The sequence below is a fragment of the Somniosus microcephalus genome, chromosome 1 (genome assembly GCF_052327205.1).
Source record: "Somniosus microcephalus isolate GS21.2 chromosome 1, FLI_Smic_1.0, whole genome shotgun sequence".
NCBI classification, from domain to species: domain Eukaryota; kingdom Metazoa; phylum Chordata; class Chondrichthyes; order Squaliformes; family Somniosidae; genus Somniosus; species Somniosus microcephalus.
Genome location: NC_140987.1, coordinates 31,259,264 through 31,278,070, shown reverse-complemented (window position 1 = coordinate 31,278,070; position 18,807 = coordinate 31,259,264). Strand labels below are relative to the sequence as shown.

At 51.1% G+C, this 18,807-nt stretch overlaps 1 protein-coding gene across 1 annotated transcript in view; it reads right to left on the bottom strand.

Moving 5' to 3' along the window:
- LOC147124013 (polypeptide N-acetylgalactosaminyltransferase-like 6) overlaps positions 1–18,807 on the bottom strand; it is a 184,186-nt gene that overhangs the window by 137,311 nt on the left and 28,068 nt on the right. The window lies entirely within an intron of this gene.

The following is an 18,807-nucleotide window of genomic DNA, read 5'->3' as shown; positions in this document are numbered from 1 at the left end:
TGACTACCGAACAGAAAAATGGCAGCCAGGAACGATATGCACACAGCAGGGACCACTAATGTACACAGTGGTCGTTGGAGAGAGCATCGTGAGACGCCATGCTGACCAGATTCTAGAGTCACAGGAACAATTCAAACCTATACCACAAGCATGTGCACCTGGTAATCAACCCGAAGTACAGATTGCGTCTACCTCAGAAGCAGTGGTATTGGAAGCTGACGAACCAACCAATGACAATGAGCTAGAATCGACTCCACCGCAAGAACAGGATACTCGAGAAATGCGCTATCCAGTCAGGATCAGGAAGCCTCCTCAAAGACTGAACTTATAAATGATTATTTCAGTTGATGTATATGGTACCGAGAAAATTGTAATTGTAATTAGTTATTATTTAGTTGTTAAATGAATGTTATGTACTGTTTATCTAAAAGGGGAGGAATTGTTGTGTATGTACCTTTAAGGGAATAACTGGTTTTAGACTGCAGTACCGGCAGTGACCACCCCTGTATAAAAGGCCCTAGCAGGCTTCTGTATTTCAGTCTGACGTTGCCCTCCTGTTCAGTAAAGTACCTGTTAAACTGTTCTCCCGAAGTCCATGTATTATTGAGGCGCAAACTTTACAGACACGACAATGCAGTCCTGAGGGAGTGATGCACTATTGGAGAAGCTGTCTTTCAGATGAGATGTTAAACCGAGGTCTGCCCGAGAGCAGGCGAGTTCTCCCCAGTATCCTGAGTAACATATATCCCTCAAATAACACCGCCAAAACAGATCATTGGCTCAGTTATCTCATTGCTGTTTGTGGGACCTTACCCTGGGCAAATTGGCTGCCGCATTTGTCAACATTACACTAGTGACCACAGTTCAAAAGTACTTCATTGGCTGCAAAGCGCTTTGGGATGTCCTGAGGATGGGAAAGCACTTCATAAATGTAAGTTCTTTGGGAGAGAAATTGGGTACCTTTGTGCCTCCTGGTAACGCCTCCGGGGAGCAATAACGGGGCGGTAATCACTTACCGACCGGGCGCGGCGAGATTATCACCTCCCGCGATATTCGACGGGAGGTTTGCAGCGGTGGTATGGCGTTGCGCCCCGATCTCCTTCGCCCGGAGATTGTGACATCATCGTCGTGTGCATCGCCCAGCTACCGGTTACTGTCGCCTCTGAGCTCCGGCTGAATTTCGCGGGAAGTGTTAGCGGTGCTGTGCCTGGGAGCTATGGGAGTTGTGCACCGTTAGCACCCTCTGGCGTAAGTCAACCTAATTTTTCCCCCCTTGTCTCTTTTTATTATTCAAGGTAGTTTTCTCCGCATTCTGGGTCTGGGCCTTTTACCAGCCCTTTCACCCTTGTGTCTTGTGGTGCTGAGGACCCTAACGGCTTCATGTTGGATAGTCTTCAGTTGACCAGGCAGTGCCTGTTCCTTGGATAGCAGCTGATTCGGTTTTTCATCGCTTTTTTTATGACCTTGTTTTGCTCTCATCCTATTTTGGAATTCTTCGGGATTCTATCATTAATCCATTAATCAGCACTCCTGGCTGGACTCCCGCCTTCTACCCTATGTAAACTTGAGGTCATCCAAAACTCTGCTGCCCGTGTCCGAACTCGCACCAAGTCCCGTTCACCCATCACCCCTGTGCTCGCTGACCTACATTGGTTCCCAGTTAAGCAACGTCTCGATTTCAAAATTCTCATCCTTGTTTTCCAATCCCTCCATGGCCTCGCCCCTCCCTATCTCTGTAATCTCCTTCAGCCCCACAACCTCCCCGAGATATCTGCGCTCCTCTAATTCTGCCCTCTTGAGCATCCCTGATTATAATCGCTCAACCATTGGTGGCCGTGCCTTCTCTTGCCTGGGCCCTAAGCTCTGGAGTTCCCTCCCTTTCCACCTCTCTACCTCTCTTTCCTCCTTTAAGACGCTCCTTAAAAACCTACCTCCTTGACCAAGCTTTTGGTCACCTGCCCTAATTTCTCCTTATGTGGCTCGGTGTCAAAATTTTTCTGTCTTATAATACTCCTGTGAAGTGCCTTGGGATGTTTTACTACGTTAAAGGCGCTGTATAAATACAAGTTGTTGTTGGTCAGTCAGATCTGTCATTCCGATTTGCACACTAATTCATATTTCTTTTTAATCTTGGCCAGAAAGAAAACACATAAATAAAACAGAAAAGGTCGCATTTTGCTTTTCTGCGCCTCGTATTTGCAACACGAATGTAGAAAGTGATAGCAGTAACATAAATCATTAAAACAAAGACACACTGCATTTTCGTAGTTGACAGCCAATTTGGTGGAAGTGTTGTGCGTTGCGTGCAGCTGTGAAACCAGCTGTTGACAGTCCTGCTTCTAACAGCCGAGAGGTCATCTCAGGACGCCCACGCTGAATCTTAATTAGCTGGGAGTGACAGTGCGATTTATAATATTTATTGTACGTTTACTTTTGTCGGCTGGAGAAAGGAGCTCAGCTTTTACTAGTGAGACGAGCACTTTGTAGGTAGCTTCACTTTTAGTTTCTTGACAAACGAGCTGAGTTCTGTCTCTTACGACGGTAGCTGCCCTGCGGTAGTGCTGACAGTGAGTCGGGGGATAGGCTGCTTTACAACCGCAGGGATGTCATCTGCAACATGTGAGGATGAAAGCGTGACGGAGGAAGTGTGACATGGGAGGTGTGATAGGAAACATAGAAACATAGAAGATAGGAGTAGGCCATTCGGCCCCTCAAGCCTGCTCTGCCATTCAATGCGATCATGGCTGATCATCCAAATTCAGTACCCTGTCTTCTCCCCTTATCCCTTGATCCCTTTAGCCTTAAGAAATGTATCCAACTCCTTCTTGAATATATTTAATGAATTGGCCTCTACTGCCTTCTGTGACAGAGAATTCCACAGGTTCACCACTCTCTGGGTGAAGAAATTCCTCCTCATCTCTGCCCTAAATGGCATATTAGCAGGTTCCTCTAATGAGGCCATATGGGTGGAGCTTAAAAACAAGAAGGGGGCAAGCACTTTGCTGGGAGCGTACTATAGGCCTCCAAACAGTCAGGGAGAGATAGAGGAACTGTCTGTGTGGAGTTTGCACATTCTCCCCGTGTTTGCGTGGGTTTACTCCGGGTGCTCCGGTTTCCTCCCACAGTCCAAAGATGTGCGGGTTAGGTTGATTGGCTATGATAAATTGACCCTTAGTGTTAGGGGGATTAAATACGTGGGGTTACGGGGATAGGGTGGGATATGTGTTGGTGTAGGGGTTACGGGGATCGGGTGGGATATGTGTCAGTGCAGGCTCGATGGGCCGAAATGGCCTCTATCTGCACTGTGTGGTTTCTGTGATTTCTGTGATTTCTGTGATATGTAGGCAAATCTCAGAGAAATGTGCAAATAATAGGGTAATAGTAATGGGGGATTTCAACTTCCCCAATATTAACTGGGATAGTCAGAGTGTGAAAGGCACAGAGGGTGTAGAATTCTTAAAGTGCATCCAGGAGAGCTTTTTGAGCCAGCATGTAGAAGGTCCTACAAGAGAGGGGGCGGTACTGGACCTAATTCTAGGGAATGTGGCCGGCCAAGTGGAAGAAGTGCTAGTAGGTGAGCACTTTGGTGACAGTGACCATAATATGGTGAGATTTAAGGTGGTCATGGAAAAGGACAGGGATGGGCCGGAAATAAAGGTTCTAAATTGGGGGAAGGCCGATTTTAATAGGATAAGGCAGGATCTGGCCAAAATGGACTGGGATCAGCTACTTATAGGAAAATCCGCATCGGAGCAATGGGAGGCTTTCAGAAGGGAGATTGAGATCATACAATGGCAACATGTTCCCGTAAAGGTCAAGGGTGGTTCCAAAAACCACAGGGAACCTTGGATGTCAGGGGATATACGAGAATGGATTAGAAAAAAAAGGAGGGCTTTTGGCAGATACAAAAGGCTAAAGACGGAGGAAGCCCTAGAGGAGTACAAAAAGTGCAGGGGGATACTTAAAAAAGAAATTAGGAGATCAAGGAGGGGCCATGAAATAACACTGGCGAGCAAAATAAAGGAAAATCCTAAGATGTTTTATAAGTATATTAAGGGTAAGAGGATAACTAGGGAAAAAATAGGGCCCATTAGGGACAAAAGTGGAAACCTGTGTGTGGAGCCGGAAGATGTAGGAGGGGTTCTAAATGAATTTTTTGCATCTGTTTTCACTATGGAGAGGGACGATGTAGACATAGAAATAGGGCGGGGGGACTGTGATATGTTCGAACATATTAACATCGAGAGGGAGGAGGTGTTGGCGGTTTTAGCAGGCCTAAAAATGGATAAATCCCCAGGCCCGGACAAAATGTATCCCAGGCTGCTGTGTGAGGCAAAGGAAGAGATTGCGGGGGCTCTAACACACATATTCAGAACCTCTCTGGCCACAGGGGATGTGCCAGAGGACTGGAGAACCGCTAATGTAGTTCCATTATTCAAGAAGGGGAGTAGGGAAAAACCGGGGAACTACAGGCCAGTGAGCCCAACATCAGTGGTGGGAAAATTATTGGAAAAAATTCTGAGGGACAAAATTAGTCTCCACTTGGAGAGGCAAGGATTAATCAGGGATAGTCAACATGGCTTTGTCAAGGGAAGATCATGTCTGACTAATTTGATTGAATTTTTTGAGGGGGTGACTAGGTGTGTGGATGAGGGTAACGCAGTGGATGTGGTATACATGGATTTCAGTAAGGCCTTCGATAAAGTCCCGCACAGGAGACTGGTCAAGAAGGTAAGAGCCCATGGAATCCAGGGTGCCTTGGCACGTTGGATACAAAACTGGCTTAGTGGCAGAAGGCAGAGGGTGATGGTCGAAGGTTGTTTTTGTGACTGGAAGCCTGTGGCCAGTGGGGTACCACAGGGATCGGTGCTGGGTCCCTTGCTGTTTATGGTCTACATTAATGACTTGGATATGAATGTAAAAGGTATGATCAGTAAGTTCGCGGATGATACAAAAATTGGTAGGGTGGTAAATAGCGAGGAGGGTAATCTCAGTCTGCAGGACGATATAGATGGGTTGGTCAGATGGGCGGAACAGTGGCATATGGAATTTAACCCGGAAAAGTGCGAGGTGATGCACTTTGGGGGGACTAACAAGGCAAGGGAATACACAATGAATGGTAAGACCCTAGGCAAGACGAAGGGTCAGAGGGATCTGGGTGTGCAAGTACACAGATCCCTGAAGGTGGCGGAACAGGTGGATAAGGTAGTAAAAAAGGCATATGGGATACTTGCCTTCATTAGCCGAGGCATAGAATATAAGAGCAAGGAGGTTATGATGGAGCTGTATAAAACACTGGTTAGGCCACAGCTGGAATACTGTGTGCAGTTGTGGTCGCCACACTACAGGAAGAATGTGATAGCTTTGGAGAGGGTGCAGAGGAGATTCACCAGGATGCTACCAGGGCTGGAACGCTTCAGCTATGAAGAGAGACTGGGCAGATTGGGTTTGTTTTCCTTGGAGCAGAGGAGGCTGAGGGGGGACATGATTGAGGTGTACAAAATTATGAGGGGCATTGATAGGATGGATACTAAGGAGCTTTTTCCCTTAGTAGAAGGGTCAATAACTAGGGGGCATAGATTCAAGGTAAAGGGCGGGAGGTTTAGAGGGGATTTGAGAAAGAACTTTTTCACCCAGAGGGTGGTTGGAGTCTGGAACTCACTGCCTGAAAGGGTTGTGGAGGCTGGAACCCTCACAACATTCAAGAAGCATTTGGATGAGCACTTGAAATGCCATAGCATACAAGGCTACGGACCAAATGCTGGAATATGGGATTAGATTAGACAGGGCGTGATGGCCGGCGCGGACACGATGGGCCGAAGGGCCTCTATCCGTGCTGTATAACTCTATGACTCTATGACTCTATGACAAGTAGGAAAGTCACGTTAAAAGCACAAGTCATTTTGGCCCTCTTGTTGGATTCCAAAGATCCCTTTTTTTCTTGCAGGACAAGGTCACCCACGACCCGAGGCCGCAGACCGGTGAAGCCCAAGGCCATCTGCAGATCCTTTCCCCACTCGAGATAAGGCAGCTGCCATGGAAGCTCAGACCGCTGCCACCTTTGCTCGGGGTAGGGGGTGGTCCAGTGTTGACAGGCGCTTCTTGAGACTCACGTCACTCCTGCACTCTGTTCTCGCACAGAGCAGCAGCAGTGTTGTGGTGCAGCCCCAGGAGAGCAGCCTTGGCTCCATGAGAAAAGCACCTGTTCTATTCTCTCAGGAAAAAAAGAAAGACTTGTGTTATAAATCTCATCATCATGAAGAAACGACTCATGAAATAACGCTGGCCGGCCAGCTGGTGGCGCCGTCCAAGGAGTATAAATACTCGGGCGTGGGCCCAGCTTGCCCAGGGACATTTTGTAAGACAGGAACTAGTGAAGTACAACTAGACCTCCATGTTTTGAAACAAGTTGATTAAAGCCTTGCTTTATACTCGAACCAAGTGCGTAGTGAGTTTTATTACGTCAACTTGCATTTATATAGACCCTTTCATAACCTCAGGACATCCCAAAGCGCTTTACAGCCAATGAATTACTTTTGAAGTGCAGTCATTGTTGTAATGTAGGAAACGCAGCAGCCAATTTGTGCACAGCAAGCTCCCACAAACAGCAATGTGATAATGACCAGATAATCTGCTTTAATAATGTTTGTTGCGCGATAAGTATGACCAGGACACCGGGGAAAACTCCCCCGCTCGTCTACTGATAGTGCCATGGGATCTTTTACGCCCACCTTGAGAGAGCAGACGGGGCCTCGGTTTAACGTCTCAGCCAAAAGACGGCACTTCCGACAGTGCAGCACTCCCTCAGTACTGCACTGGAGCGGCAGCCTAGATTACATGCTTAAGTCTCTGGATTGGGACATGAACCCACATTAAGTCTCTGGATTGGGACATGAACCCACAACCTTCTGACTCAGAGAAGAGAGTGCTACCCACTAATCCACGGCTTACACCATTCAAGTGCGTGTACTGCTGCTTGTCTACCCAATATTTTACTGATACTAAACTCTTATCTATTTCTTGCAGGTGCACTGTTACAATAAAACTATATAGTTTGGCTCAATTCAGAGATAGTAGAGAAGGGCAACAAGCCCTATTACCCATACTTCTCCATCACATCCAATCATCACAAGGAGTCCCACTCCAGAAACTTGTGCACAAAAACCTAGGCTGACACTCCAGTGCGGTGCTGAGGGAGTGCTGCACTGTCTGAGGTGCCGTCTTTCGGATGCGACATTAAACCGAGGCCCCGTCTGCTCTCTCAGGTGGATGTAAAAGATCCCATGGCACTATTTCGAAGAAGAGCAGGGGAGTTCTTCCCGGTGCAATGGCCAATATTTATCCCTCAATCAACATGAGCCTGTACCATTCTGTTAGGCATTACTGGGCACCGGTGTGAAACAACAGAGATCGACGCAGAAGAGCCATGGAGCAGGTCTTTACCCGACGGGGATGCCACGAGGACTGACTAGGCAGTCCCTTGGTTTGCGTCGTGACATCATCGCGTTTGCCCGCGTTTTCCTGCGCTTGGGCAATCACGTGGTTGGCGACGTGACGTCATCGCGTTTACCCGCATTTGGGCAGTCATGTGGTTTGCGACGTGACGTCATCGTGTTTACCCGCGCTCTTAAAGGGGCCACGTCCCGTACATGCAACCTCTGTATACAAAACCCAGTAATGCCTAACAGAATGGTAGAGGTTTAGGCTGGTGTTAGAACATCGTTAAAGGGAATTATATACAATTAGCTAGATTAACTCAGTGGTACCGCCACATGCGCCCCCCCAGAATTCGCTTTAACGGTCAAAGTCAAACGGTGAGGTGGTCTGACGAGCCTGTCCGAACGACTCCTGTAGTCTCAAGGCGGAGGTTGCTGGGCGGCTGGCGGGCGGTCGCACTTGGTCTGCCATAACGACGATGGGAGTCCGACCCTGTCTTGGCGGCTGTGCTATCTCGACGTGGTGGGCGAGGTCCAAAGGTGCTGGCCCCAAGCAGTCGACCGAAATGTGTTGGTCGTGAGTGGATCCTTACGTGCGTCATGGCGAATAAAACGTATTCAACCTTATGAAGGACTGTAGAAACATGTGACCTCTGCAGTTCGTGGTTCAAAGCGGGCACCGGTGTGAAACAGCAGGCAGCCTCTTGGTGACGGGCAAGCTGGGCAGCCGCGGACCATGGCTCTGTCGATGATGGTAGGAAGTCCCCTGTCAAATCATCACAGCCCCAGGACATCGCTGCAGGAGTTCCTCAGGGCAGTGTCCTAGGCCCAACCATCTCCAGCTGCTTCATCAATGACCTTCCCTCCAACATAAGGTCAGAAATGGGGATGTTCGCTGATGACTGCACAGTGCATGCCCGCATGCAACAAGACCTGGACGATGTTCAGGCTTGGGTTGATAAGTGGCAGGTAACATTCGCGCCACAGAAGTGCCAGGCAATGACTATCTCCAACAAGCAAGAGTCTAAACACCGCCGCTTGACTTTCAATGGCATTACCATTGCCGAATGCCCCACCATCAATATCTTGAGGGTCACCATTGACCAGAAACTTAACTGGACCAGCCACATAAATACTGTGGCAACAAGAGCAGGTAAGAGGCTAGGTATTCTGCGGTGAGTGTCTCACCTCCTGACTCCCCAAAGCCTTTCCACCATCTACAAGGCACAAGTAAGGACTGTGATGGAACACTCTCCACTTGCCTGGATGAGTGCAGCTCCAACAACACTCAAGAAGCTCGACACCATCCAGTACATATCAGCCAGCTTGATTGGCACCCCCTCTACCACCTTAAACATTCACTCCCTCCACCACCGGCGCACCGTGGCTGCAGTGTGTACCACCTACAAGATGCACTACAGCAACTCGCCAAGGCTTCTTCGGCAGAACCTCCCAAATCCGCGACCTCTTTCACCTAGAAGGACAAGTGCAACAGGCGCATGGGAACACCACCACCTCCAAGTTCCCCTCCAAGTCACACATCATCCTGACTTAGAAGTATATCGTCGATCCTTCATCGTCGCTGGGTCAAAATCCTGGAACTCCCTGCCTAACAGCACTGTGGGAGTACCTTCACCACACAGACTGCAGCGGTTCAAGAAGGCGGCTCACCACCACCTTCTCAAGGTCAATTAGGGATGGGTAATAAATGCTGGCCTTGCCAGCGACGCCCACATCCCATAAAAACGAATAAAAGAAAAGGTGACCAATAGCTTGGTCAAAGAGGTAGGTTTTAAGGAGCGTCTTAAAGGAGGAAATTCAATAGTGAAAGCTGTGCTGGCTGAATATGATGAACAAGTTTACTTTCAGGTTGAATAATAAAGAGACGTTGAGACACAGCAAGTTACTGAAAGTACAATATTTAGAAACAATCAAGGAAAAAATCGGTCCATAAGTAATTAAAATGCCCTTTTTAAAATGTATTTCTTACATGACCTGATAAATATCAGGTCCTTTGGGTGAAAGTCTTTTTGTAGATTTACATAATGAATGGATGATGCAAATTTGCATGGAGCTCAGGTCTGCAGCCAGAACTAAAATCGTGAGAGAATTCTGTACTTAAACAGTCTGAAGGCGACTGAGATGCTGAGTTGTCTAAACATCCCTGAATAAAAGTATAATATTGTGAAGTATTGGCCCAGAAATTCGGGTCCCAACGCGTGAGTACGGACGGAGTACTCATGCTTGGACCCAATGGAAGTGCCGGAATCTTGCATGCACTACGCATGCGCGGGAAACCGGCACTTACGATCCTCTGAACCAAGGGGTTCAGAGGTCGAACGCGTGCGTGCGGGAGTCTGCGCGTGCGCGTTGAACTTCCTTTTTTTTTTACAGGTTTTAACGTGCGGGTAAGTCTGTACATTTTAGAAATGTAAAAAGCAGCCGTAAGGACTTCATTTTCAAAGGTAAGTGGTCAATTATTTAAAATTATAACATTTTTTCCACAGGTTTTTTACTTTTAAATACTTTAAAGCAAGCTACGTTTATTTTTAGCCCTGTTTTTTTATAAAATTATTTTTTTCAAAAATTTAAATTTTTGTTTAAAATAGTTATTTAATGTCATTTATAGTTTACTAGCTGAAGTGCCCGGCGGTGCCGAAGCTTTTTCGAGGGCATGTTGTTGTTGGAAGAGAGAGAGAGAGAGCGACTGGCGGGGGGGGAGGGAGGGTGGCGGGGGGGGGAAGGAAGGGAGGGCGGGGGGGAAGGGAGGGCGGGGGGGGAAGGGAGGGCGGGGGGGAGGGGGGGAGGGAGGGCGGGGGGAGGGGGAAGGGAGGGCGGGGTGGGAAGGGGCGGGGGGGAAGGGAGGGGGGGAGGGAGGGGGGGAAGGGGAGGGGGGGAAAGGGAGGGGGGGAAGGGAGGGAGGGAAGGAAGGGGCGGGGGGGCGGGGGGGAAGGGGGGCGGCGGGGGGGAAGGGGGGGCGGGAAGGGGAAGGCGGCGGGGGGAGGGGGGGCGGAAGGGGAAGGCGGCGGGGGAGGGGGGCGGAGGGGGGGGCGGGTGGGCAAGGGGGGGCGGAAGGGGGGGGCGGGGGGGCGGGGCCCAGGCCGAGAGCCCCGCTCTCCGAGCCCCGCCCCCCCCCCCGGCCGAGCCCGATTGCGGCTCTGAGAGAAGGCCGGCGGCCGAGCCCCGCACCCCCCCCGGCCGAGCCCGATTGCGGCTCTGAGAGAAGGCCGGCGGCCGAGCCCCGCCCCCCCCGGCCGAGCCCAATTGCGGCTCTGAGAGACGGCCGAGCCCCGCCCCCCCCCGGCCGAGCCCGATTGCGGCTCTGAGAGGCGGCCGGCGGCCGAACCACGACCCCCTCCCGGCCGAGGCCGATTGCGGCTCTGAGAGACGGCCGGCGGCCGAGCCCCGCCCCCCCCGCCGAGCCCGATTGCGGCTCTGAGAGACGGCCGGCGGCCGAGCCCCGCCCCCCCCCGCCGAGCGCGGAACAGAGACGCCGCGTCTCACCTGCTCCTGCTGCGCGCGCACCCTGACCCTCGTGGCTGACGCCGTTGCCCTGGGTAACGTGACACGGCGGGGGGGGGTGTTTGAGGAGCTTAGCAGAAGCGCAATCACCTAGCTCGGGCCTGGCTGGGCAAGAAAGGCGCAGGCTTTGAGGCCTAAGAAAAAAACGGGGAAAGGTAGGAAAAAGAATGTTCAGGTTAGGTTTACAAATGAGTGATTTTTTTAAAAACAATTTAATAAATTCGATTTTATTTTGGTGGAAATGTACATTTGAAAAGAAAGACGCAGAAAGCAGGAAAAAGAATAGAAGCAAGATGGCGGCGACTCACCTCGGTTCAGAGCGATAAGGCCCGCCCACACACGCACCGATTGGTCGACCGTCAGGTCACCAAAGCGTAGGATTGGTCAATCGTCCCGTCACTCGACCGTAGGAGGGCCCGGCCGCACGCGGCAGCAAGCCACCGTACGATTGGTCGACCTCGAGGTCACTCTGTCACTAATGAGCGGATAATGAGATGCTAATGAGCGGAATGTTGAAGGTTTTTGGGATACCGCGGGCGCGATTTTAGCCCGGCCGAAACGTAAATACGCTTAAAACCGTCTCGGAAGCGTAAGCTTTCTTTGGAGGTAACGCGCGCGTAGGTACGCCCTGTAACCTTCGAGCGCATAGCCCGCCAGACGCACACGCGATGACAGACAGAATGACAGAATGACAGACAGAATGACAGAATGACAGAATGACAGACAGAAGTACCGATTTATATATATAGATTTACAAAGTGTGATTTAAAAAAAAAATTATTTGAAGGTAAAGTACAGTTTTACAGCCTCAGCATTTATACGTTTTGACAGGTCTATCTGTCAAGACTTATGAATGGAGCATTCCCTGCTCCGATTGGCTGCCTGTTGCTCACGTGATCCCAGGGGATGCATCGCACTAACTACGCCCCTGGGACATGCCAGCATAGCACGCCGGCCTCTGGGACAGGCCTCGGAGAGGAATTCCACGCAGGCCAAGAGGTCAACTGCTGGCGCGCTAGGTAAGTGTAGGTCGGGGGCTTGCACCCGCGGGAAGCCCCTGACCCGAATTTCTGGGCCATTGTGTGTGATGGAAATGCCTGGCTATTTCCACATTGTCTCAGTCTCGTATGCTTTATGCGTCAGCTAACTTTGAATTAGCACCTAATTTTCAATTTGTACCTAAACCAAAGCCCATGTATACTGACTAATCTCCAGAGCAAACAACGGTGTCTATTGACACCACTGTGTCAGCCAATCAGTTGGAGATGAGGTGGGGCGGAACTCAGTCATAGTTAGAGTCATAGAGTTATACAGCACAAAAAGAGGCCCTTCAGCCCATCGTGTCCGCGCCGGCAATCAAGCCCTGTCTATTCTAATCCCATTTTCCAGCACTCGGTCTGTAGCCTTGTATGCTATGGCGTTTCAAGTGCTCATCTAAATGCTTCTTGAATATTGTGAGGGTTCCTGCCTCTACCACCCTTTCAGGCAGCAACTCACAGCAAACAGTCTATTTTTCAGCAAACAAAGCAAACAGCAAAGCAAACAAAGTCTATTTACAGTGTCTATTTAAAAAGAGTCTCTAGGAACTGCAGCATACAGAGCTCATGACCAAAACTACAGCAACGTCTCCCGATAAAAGCAGGGTGATGTCTCCAGCAAGATGCAGTGAGTGGGGGATAGTTACATAATACAAATGATATGCAAAAAATCAATCCCAGTCACTTCTAGCAGGGCAGACTCCAGGCCTGTTTGAAGGGGGAATTACCAAGGTCCTGTCTGTTCTCTCTCGGGTAGACGTAATAGATCCTACAATACTATTAGAAGAGCAGGGGAGGCATCCCCGGTGTCCTTGGGCCAATATTTATCCCTCAATTACCATCACTAAAACAGGTTACCTGGGTCATTATCACATTGCTGTTTGTGGGAGCTTGCTGTGCGCAGATTGACTGCTGCATTTCCCACATTACAACAGTGACTACGCTTCAAAAAAAGTACTTAATTGGCTGTAACGAGCTTTGCGACATCCGGTGGTCATGAAAGGTGCTTTTTTCTCTTTTCCTTTTTACCCAATCATCTCCATTCTGGCCAGGAATGGTGGTGCTGTAGGAACGGGAGTTCCTAACGAAAAGACTGAGTTCTGCTCAGGCAATCAATCAAACGAACTTTAATGAAACAAACAGGATTTAACAAGAAACTGCAGGACAACGTCGAATACAGGTCTGCTCTCTTCAGAGGCTCCACGAGGACTGCTGGGGCCGTTCCCCGGCTGACGTCATCACGTACTTCCCGTCAGTCAGGGATCATGTGATGAACGGCATGACGTCTCACGTTTTGACCGCGCTGTTAAAGTGACCACGCTCTGCTCAGTTATACAGTACAGATAAAGATACAGACACCGGTTGTGGCTAACATACTGTTAAAGGAATTATGTACAAACGATCTGAGTCCTTTGGTGGCTCCGCCACATGCGCCCCCCCAGAATTGTCTTTAACAGTAAAAGTGAGACGTTGAGGAGGCCTGACCAGTCTGTCTGTGTGACTTCGATAACCTGGCAGAGGAAGCTGATGGACGGTGGTCGAGTTGTCGGGCGGCTGTGGTTGAGCTGGCGCGGCGGTTGTGGTCGAATTGGCGGGCAGCTGAGGTTGGTCCGGTACGGCGGCTGCGGGCGGTCGACCACGTTTCAGCGGTGACGACTGGGCGATCCAGGTCCAAATGAGCTGGCTTCAACCGGTCCACTGAAATATGACCCGGCTTCCCTCTGATGTCGACCGCAAAGGATTTGTCTCCCGATTCGATGACGCGGAATGGACCCGTGTAAGGGGGCTTGAGTTGATCCCGGTGAGCGTCGTGGTGGATAAAGACGTACTTGGCACTCTTCAGCTCAGCCGGCACGTGGGAGCTCTGCAGGCTGTGATTTGATGTAGGCACCGGAGCGAAGCATCTGTCCGCTTCCCGGTGGCTGACGAGTTGTTGAGAGGCGGACCATGGCTCCGCAGGGGAAGGTAGAAAATCACCTGGAACGCAGAGAGGCTGGCCATAAACCAGCTCCGCCGAGGACGATTGCAGGTCTTCTTTGGGCGCCGTTCGCAAACCCAAAAGGACCCATGGGAGTCTGTCCACCCATCCTGCACCTTGAAGACTGGCCCGTAGGGCGGCTTTAAGCGACCTGTGGAATCGCTCGCAAAGGCCGTTCGCCTGTGGATGATAGGCGGTGGTGCGATGAAGTTTGGTGCCGAGCCCCTGAGCTACAGCGTTCCAGAGCTCCGAGGAAAATTGTGGCCCCCGATCGGAAGAGATGTCCGCTGGTACCCCGAAAGGAGCAACCCAACATGAGATGAAGGCTCTAGCGACGTCTGCCGATGTGGTGGAAACCAAAAGAATTGCCTCTGGCCACCTAGTGGTGCGGTCCACCATGGTAAGGAGATGAGTATAACCGTGGGAAGGCGGAAGCGGTCCCACCAGGTCCACGTGCACGTGGTCGAAACGGCGCTCTGGGACAGCAAACGTAGCCACTGGAGCTTTGACATGACGATGGACCTTGGCCTTCTGGCAAACAACGCAGGTGTTGGCCCAGTCACGGACGTCGAGGTGCATACCCTTCCATACGAATTTCGCCGACATGAGCCATTGTGAAGCCTTCATACCCGGGTGTGATAGCCCGTGTATGGCGTCAAACACTTTCCGGCGCCATGCGACTGGCACGATAGGTCGGGGAACGCCCATGGAGATGTCGCAGAGGAGCGTGGTGCCTGCAGCCTGGAAACTGACGTCGGCCACTTGGAAACTGGATTGGACAGTTCTGTATGACTGGACCTCTGGGTCCGTGGCCTGATCTGCAGCCATGAGGGCGTAGTCAATCCCCAGATGAACCGCATTGACCGGCGCGCGGTAGAGGCAATCTGCTACCAGGTTGTCTTTACCAGACACATGTTGAATGTCCGTGGTAAATTCAGAAATAAATTTCAGATGACGTTGTTGACGAGCCGACCATGGTTCGGTGGTTTTAGCCATGGCGAAAGTCAGTGGCTTGTAGTCGACAAAAGCCGTGAAGTGACGTCCTTCTAATAAAAACCAGAAATGGCGGATGGCTAGGAAAAGGGCCAGCAACTCCTGATCAAAGGTGCTGTATTTGCATTCATTCCTTCATAGCTGACGGCTGAAAAATGCCAGCAGTTGCCACGTGCCATTGACCCACTGCTCCTGCACTGTGCCGATGGCGTAGTCCGATGCATCCGTGGTAAGGGTGATGGTGGTACCTGGAAGTGGGTGCGCCAGCATGGTTGCGTTCGCCAACGCGCTCTTTGTGTTGACGAAAGCTTGGACCATCTCAGCTGTCCAGCTGATTGGATCTTTACCAGACTTACCCTTGAGGGCCTCGTACAAAGGCTGCATAAGCAGAGCTGCCTTAGGGACAAAACGGTGATAGAAGCTGACCATCCCGAGGAACTCTTGCAGGGCCCTGATGGCCTGTGGGCGCGGGAAAGCGGTAACCGCCTCCACCTTCGTCAGTAAGGGGACCGCGCCGTCTGATATTATGCGGTGTCCCAAAAAATCGATCCGCTGCAGGCCGAACTGGCTGAGGCGAGAAAAGAGGGCACGTAAATGGCCGATGTGCTCTTCCTTGCTATCGCTGGCGATGAGGATGTCGTCGAGGTAGATGAAAATGAAGGTTAGGTCTCGAAGCACAGAGTCCATTAAACGCTGGAAAGCCTGTGCCGCGTTCTTTAAACCGAACGGCATCCGCAGGAACTCAAAAAGACCGAACGGGGTGATTACTGCGGTTTTGGGCACATCTTGCGGGTGCACGGGAACATGGTGATAACCACGGACAAGGTCAACTTTTGAAAAGGTGGACTTTCCCGCCAAATGGGCCGAGAAATCCTGAATATGCGGGATCGGGTACCTATCAGGAGTAGTGGCGTCGTTCAGGCGTCGGTAGTCGCCGCATGGTCGCCAGCCGCTGCCAGGTTTCAGAACAATGTGGAGCGGCGAAGACCAGGGACTGTTCGACCAGCGAATAATCCCCAGCCGCTCCATAGTGTCGAACCCCGCCTTCGCAGCCGCGAGTTTGCCGGGTTCCAGCCGTCGAGACCGTGCATAAACCGGGGAGCCGGTGGTGGTAATATGATGCTCCACCCCATGCTTCGTGACCGAGGAGGAGAAGGTGGGCCTGGTCAGCTCCGGGAACTCTCCGAGGAGGCGAGTGAAGGCATCCGGAGGTGGGAACGCGCAAGCGATGGAGCGCGACACGGCGTTGCCGCGGTGGCACGGAATCGAGTGGAAGGTGGCTGCGTTGATCAAGCGGCGGTGCCGGACGTCGACGAGGAAACCGTTAAGCACACAGAAAATCCGCCCCCAGGATGGCTTGCGAGACTTTGGCTGTGACGAATTCCCAAAAGAAGCGCTGACCGCCGAAACACACTTGGACCCACCGCTTTCCGAATGTACGAATGGCTGCGCCATTAGCCGCCTCGAGGGAAGGTCCGTGGCCCCCAGCTTGGAGATCGAGGTTCGACGCAGGCAGGATGCTACACTGCCCCGGTGTCGCAAAGGAAGCGTCGACCCGAGAGGGAGTCAGTGATGAACAGAAGTTTCCCTGAAGATCCGATGGTCATCGCAGCCGCGGGGCGCCCGTTAGACCCGGTCCTCCTTCGCCAGGAACGCTGCAGGGGCCTTGTTGTTTTTTGTTTGGGCGAAAAGCTGCAGGGAGAGCGGCAGCGTCGGGCTTTCGCGCCAAAACGGACGTGGTAGGAGCACCAGCCTGCTGCGAGAGGAGCTGGAGCTGTGTCTGTGGGGGATGTGCGCCTCATGGCAGCACAGCACTGCTGTGTGACTGCGAAAATCTTATCTGCTTCGGCAGCAAGCTCTGCGCAGTCCGTGACTTCTGAACTGGCTAGGGCAGCCTACACCTGCTCCGGCAGTTGGCAGAGGAACAGCTCCCTAAAAAGGAAACATTCCGGTTCGGCACCTAAGAGCGTGAGCATTTGGCTCATGAGCTTGGATGGTTTGGAGTCCCCGAGGCCGGGCATGGCTAGGAGGCGGCGAGCGCGCTCTGACTTGGAGAGTCCGAAGACTTGGAGCAGCCGTGCCTTTAAGGAATCATACTTGCCGTCTGCGGGTGGATTACTGAGTAGGCTGACGATCCGCGAGGCAGTGGCGCTGTCGAGGGTGGAGACCACGTGGTAGTAACGGGTCGGATCCGCGACGATGTTCCGGATGGCGAACTGGGCTTCAGCTTGGATGAACCAGGCGGCTGGTTGTTGCTCCCAGAACTGTGGCAGTTTCAGAGACACGGCGATTGTATCCATTCTGTAAATCTTCTGCGAAATCCATTCGCAAAAGTCGGGGTCACCAGTGTAGGAACGGGAGTTCCTAACGAAAAGACTGAGTTCTGCTCAGGCAATCAATCAAACGAACTTTAATGAAACAAACAGGTTTTAACAAGAAACTGCAGGACAACGTCGAATACAGGTCTGCTCTCTTCACAGGCTCCACGAGGACTGCTGGGCCCGTTCCCTGGTTGACGTCATGACGTCATCACGTACTTCCCGCCAGTCAGGGATCACGTGGTGAACGGCATGACATCATCACATTTTGACCGCGCTGTTAAAGTGACCGCACTCTGCTCAGTTAAACAGTACAGATAAAGATACAGACACCAGTTGTGGCTAACATGCTGTGAAAGGAATTATGTACAAACGATCTGAGTCCTTTGGTGGCTCCGCCACAGTGCCACTATATGCAGCTAGCAAACAACCTGGCCTGGGTCCTGGAGGTAATTAGTCTCCGGGCTTCACTTTGAAATCGATAAAGGAACGACAACTTCCATTCTAGCTCGAGCTATTTCAGAACGATACGCAGCACAATATAGAAATTACCCTCTATCCTTTCAGACCTCTCGGGATATGGCCTGCCACTCTACAAACCCCAGGAGCAGTTCCATTGACTGCCTACCTACATTCTCAAGTGTGGGCTCTTGTGTGGTATGGGGGACCAATATGACGAAGCAAAGGGGGGAAGAAGAAATACAGAAACAAAGAAGACCAAAGCCAAATAGAAACATAGAAGATAGGAGCAGGAGTAGGCCATTCGGCCCCTCGAGCCTGCTCTGCCATTTAATGAGATCATGGCTGATCATCCAAATTCAGTACCCTGTCCCTGCCTTCTCCCCATATCCCTTGATCCCTTTAGCCTTAAGAAATATATCTAACTCCTTCTTGAATATATTTAATAAATTGGCCTCAACTGCCTTCTGTGGTAGAGAATTCTACAGGTTCACCACTCTCTGGGTGAAGAAATTCCTCCTCATCTCAGTCCTAAATGGTTTACCCCTTATCCTTAGACTGTGACCCCTGGTTCTGGACTCCCCCGCCATCGGGAACATCCTTCCTGCATCTAGTCTGTCTAGTCCTGTTAGAATTTTATAAGTTTCAATGAGATCCCCTCTCATTCTTCTAAACTCCAGCGAATATAAGCCTAATCGACCCAATCTCTCCTCATACGTCATTCCTGCCATCCCAGGTATCAGTCTGATGAATCTTCGCTGCACTCCCTCCATGGCAAGAACATCCTTCCTCAGATAAGGCGACCAAAACTGCACACAATACTCAAGGTGTGGTCTCACCAAGGCCCAGTACAACTGCAGCAAGACATCCTTGCTCCTGTACTCGAATCCTCTCGCTATGAAGACCAACATACCATTTGCCTTCTTAGCCGCCTGCTGCACCTGCATGCTTACCTCCAGCGACTGGTGCACAAGGACACCCAGGTCTCGTTGCACTTCCCCTTCTCCCAATCTATTGCCATTCAGATAATAATCCACCTTCCTGTTTTTGCCACCAAAGTGGAT